Genomic DNA, 4,845 nt, shown 5'->3' with positions numbered 1-4,845 from the left:
GGGGTGGACTGTAGTGGAGAGGGATAGATTGGATGGGAGAGGGGTAGATTTGGGTGGCATGTGGTAGATTGTAGTGAAGTGGAGTGGGGTAGATTGGGTAGAGTGTAATGGAGTGTGGAAAGTTGGGATGGAGTGGAGTTGGGTAGAGTGGGTAGAAACGAGTGGAGTAGGTTGGGGTAGAGTGGAGTGGGGTAGATTGGGGTGGAATACAGTTAGATAGATTGGAGTGGGGTCAAGATTGGAGTGAAGTGCAAAAGACTGGGGAAGAGTGAAGCTGGGTAGATTGGAATGGAGTGTAACAGGGTAGATTAGGGTGGAGTGGGAAAGATTGGGTGGATTAGAGTAGGGTAGATTGGACCAGAGTTGTGTAGATTGGAGTGGGGTAGATTGAAGATGGATGATTGGAGTGGGGCAGTTTGGAGTGGGGTGGTTTGGAGTGGAGTGGGTTGGACTTGGTGGGATGGATTGCAATGGGGTGGAGTGGGGTAGATTGGATAGAGTAGGGTATATTTGGGTAGAGTGAGGTAGATTGGGTAGAGTGGGGTAGATTGGGGTGGAGGAGATATGGGTAGATGGGATCAAAGTGGAGAGGAGTGGGGTAGATTTGGGTAGAGTGGAAAGGAGTGTGGTAGAGTGGAGTGGGGTAGATTGGGTGGATATGAGTGTGGTAGATTGGAGTGGAGTTGGGCAGAGTGAGTGGAATGGGTTGGATTGAAGTATACTGGAGTGGGGTAGATTTGGTTGGATTGAAGTGGGGTATACTGGATCAGAGTGGGGTAGATTTGAGTGAAATGCAGTAGATTGAGTGGAATGGGGTAGATTGGAGTGGAGTAGATTGGAGTGGGGTAGACTGCAGTACAGTGGGATCAATCATAGTGAAGTGGACTGGGTAGACTGGAGTGGGGTAGACTGAAGTGGTGAAGTGGGGTTGACTGAAGTGGGGTAGATTAGAGTGGGGTGGGGTGGGTAAATTGGAGTGGGGTAGATTTGGAGTGGGGTAGACTGGAGTGGAGTGGGGTAGGTTGGAGGGAAGTCGGGTAGAATGGAGTGGAGTAGATTGCAGTCAAGTGAAGTGGGGTGGGGTAGATTGGGGTGGAGTGGGGTAGACTGGAGTAGGGTGGAATGGAGGAGGGTAAGCGGTGTTGAGTGGAGGGGCATAGAGTGCAATGGAGTGTTGTGTCGTGGGGCGAGTGGCGTAGGTTGGAGTGGCATGGAATCGTGTGGCATGTCGTAGAGTGTCTTGGCATGTCTAAGAATGGAGTGGAGTGTTGCTAAATGGAGGGATGGGGCATACAGGGAAGGGCAAACAGTGGATTGGCTCTGTCTGGAGTATGCATGGTGTGGTAGTGCACTGCCTTTACAGACAACACATTTTCAATTGAAATGACTATTACATTCACATCAAAACATAGTTTTACTGCACACAAATAATAATGTGTGCAAATGTCATCACCTAGGGCCACATGTACAAAGATCTGGTTTTGCAAACTGTGAGTCTTAGCGGCTCGCAATTTGTGAGTTACAAAACCGGATGTACAACAGTGTCAATGACACTGGCTGCGATTCGCAATGGGGTTGCAAATGACCTACCTCATGAATATTCAGGGGGTAGGCCGCAATTTGCGACCCCATTGGGAATGGCCGCCCTCACAGGGATGGTGGCCTGCTGGAGACAGCAGACCACCATGTCTGTGACTGCTTTTAAATAAAGCAGTTTTTTTCTTAAGTGCAGCCCGTCTTCCCTAACCCCTTCACTGCCAGGCCTTTTCCCCCTCAGGTGCCAAACCTTTTTTTGGCTGTTTGGGGCAGTTTGTGCTTATGCCCTCATAACATTTTGTCCACATAAGCTATCCACGCCAAATTTGTGTCCTTTTTTTCTAACATCTTAGGGATTCTAGAGGTACCCAGACTTTGTGTGTTCCCCAGAAGGAGACCAAGAAATTAGCCAAAATACAGCGAAAAGTTTAAAAAAAAAAAAAAGGTGAAAAAAGGGCTGCAGAAGAAGGCTTGTGTTTTTCCCCAGAAAATGGCATCAACAAAGAGTTTGCAGTGCTAAAATCACCATCTTCCCAGCTTTCAGGAACAGGCAGACTTGAATCAGAAAACCCCATTTTTCAAAACACTTTTGGCATTTTACTAGGACATACCCCATTTTTACTATTTTTTGTGCATTCAGCCTCCTTCCAGTTAGTGACAGAAATGGGTGTGAAACCAATGCTGGATCTCAGAAAGCTAACCATTTCTGAAAAGTAAACAACATTCTGAATTCAGCAAGTGGTAATTTCTGTAGATCCTATAAGGGTTTCCTACAGAAAATACCAGTTAAATAAAAAAATATTGAAATTCAGGTGAAAAAAGCAGCCATTTTTCTCCACGTTTTACTTTGTAACTTTTTCCTGTGATGTCAGATATTTTAAAGCAATATACCGTTACGTCTGCTGGACTCTTCTGGTTCCGGGGATATATAGAGCTTGTAGGTTCATCAAGAACCCTAGGTACCCAGAGCCAATAAATGAGCTGCAGCTTGCAATGGGTTTTCATTCTATACAGGGTATACAGCAAATCATTTGCTGAAATATAAAGAATGAAAAATAGGTGTCAAGAAAACCTTTGTATTTCTAGGATGGGCACAAGATAAGGTGTTGAGATGCAGTGGTTATTTGCACATCTCTGAATTCCGGAGTGCCCATACTAGCATGTGAATTACAGGGCATTTCTCAAATAGATGTCTTTTTTACACACTGTCTTACATTTGGAAGGAAAAAATGTAGAGAAAGACAAGGGGCAATAACACTTGTTTTGCTATTCCGCGTTCTCCCAAGTCTCCTGATAAAAATGGTACCTGACTTGCGTGTATAGGCCTTATGCTCGCGACAGGAAACGCAACATGGACACATCACATTTTTACATTGACATCTGACGTGTTTTTTGCAAAGTGCCTAGCTGTAGATTTTGGCCTTTAGCTCAGCCGGCACCTAAGGAAACCTACCAAACCTGCACATTTTTTAAAACTAGACACGTAGGGGAATCCAAGATGAGGTGACATGTGGGGCTCTCACCAGGTTCTGTTACCCAGAATCCTTTGCAAACCTCAAAGTTTGGCCAAAAAAACACTTTCCCACACATTTCAGTGACAGAAAGATCTGGAATCTGAGAGTAGCCACAAATGTCCTTCCACCAAGTCTCTCAATAAAAATGATACCTCACTTGTGTGGGTAGGCCTAATGCCCGTAAAAGGAAATGCCCCAAAACACTATCTGAACACAACAAAATTATCAAATACAAAACTACCTGTTTTTGTGGGGGGCACCTGCGTTTTTGGTCCTGGGCTCAGCAGCCATCTAGGGAAACCTACCAAACCTAGATATTTCTGAAAACTAGACACCCAAGGAAGTCCAGGGAGTTGTGACTTGTGTGGATCCCCCAATGTTTTCTTAACCAGAATCCTCAGCAAATCTCAAATTTAGCTAAAAAATCTAGATTTTCCCACATTTCTGTGTGGGATCACCACACCGGGACAAATTTCCTACCACACAACATTCCCCTCAGTCTCCCGGTAAAAATGATACCTCACTTGTGTAGGTGGGCCAAGTGCCTGTGACAGGGAAGAGCCAAAAACATGTCGAAATTAAGATCCAAAAAGGCAGTTTGGAAAAAAAAATGTTTAGGCTGACAAGTGCAGCAGAATTTTTATCAGTATAGATGAGACAATGCTGGATGGTCGGAATTTTGTGGATTCCTGCAGATTCCGGAAGGTTCAATCACAACAATGTGGGAAAAATGTGTGATTTCCGGCTAAGTTGGAGGTTTACAGATCATTGTGGGTAAGAAAATGGTGCGGGTGCATGTGAAGCGCACCACCCTGGAATCACCCGGATGTTTAGTTTTCAGATGTGTCTAGGTCTTGTGAATTTTTCTACATGGCAGCGTCCCAAAGTCTAAAAAGTGCAGCCCTCACCATTCCAGGGGCTGCTCCGATTATGCGTAAGTATAAAAAAAACAAAAATTCACTGGTGTCTAGTCGTTTCTGCCCCCCCAGGGGGGCAGATCGGCCTAATTATATTAGGCCGATCTGCCCCCAGGGGGTGCAGAAATGGGCTAAAAATAATTTGACCCCGAGAGTGACCCTTGCCTAAGGGGTCGCTCCCCACATATAAAATTTATATATATCCCTGGTGTCTAGGAGTTTTCTGCCCCCCCTAGGGGCAGATCGGCCTAATTATAGTAGTCCAGTGGGTATTTCTGGTGCCCAATCACATCACGATCGGGCAGCAGAAATGTTGAGAGACACATGAAAGGAAAGGAAAGGTCTTTCTTTTCCTTTCATGCCTTCCCTGCCCCACCTCCCGATCGGAAGAGAAATGCTTTTGTATTCATGCTTCCAGCGCAAAGTCTCTGGGGGGGAGGGGGAGGCGGGGTGGAAGGGGAAGCGATTCCCCTTCCATCCCTGCCCTGGGGGGGTTGGTGGATCGGACCATGGGGGGAGCGCTAGCTCTCCCCCGTGGGCCCAGTGCAGGACGAGCTGGTCTCATCCTCGGCACATGGGAACAGTGTGCGAGGACGAGACCACCTCGTACGAGGCACCCTGGGTGCTAAAGGAAAACAAAACAAAAATGAAAAGATTTCTTTTCATTATTTCAGAGCAGGCAGCTCTGAAAAAATATTTTCGCTGCCATTCACAAAGGGGAAGGGGTCCCATGGGGGCCCCTTCCCATTTGCGAATGGGTTAGCACCAGTTTGAAATTGGTGCTAACTGCAATTGTTTTGTGACCGCATTCACGGTCACAAAAAAATGCTACATCGCTCTGCGACTCGCAGTTAGGAAGGGAACGCCCCTTCCTAATT

The sequence above is a fragment of the Pleurodeles waltl genome, chromosome 8, assembly GCF_031143425.1.
Source record: "Pleurodeles waltl isolate 20211129_DDA chromosome 8, aPleWal1.hap1.20221129, whole genome shotgun sequence".
Classification (NCBI taxonomy): Eukaryota; Metazoa; Chordata; class Amphibia; order Caudata; family Salamandridae; genus Pleurodeles; species Pleurodeles waltl.
The sequence above is the reverse complement of the archived record's forward strand: the minus strand, read 5'-3'. Positions refer to the sequence as shown.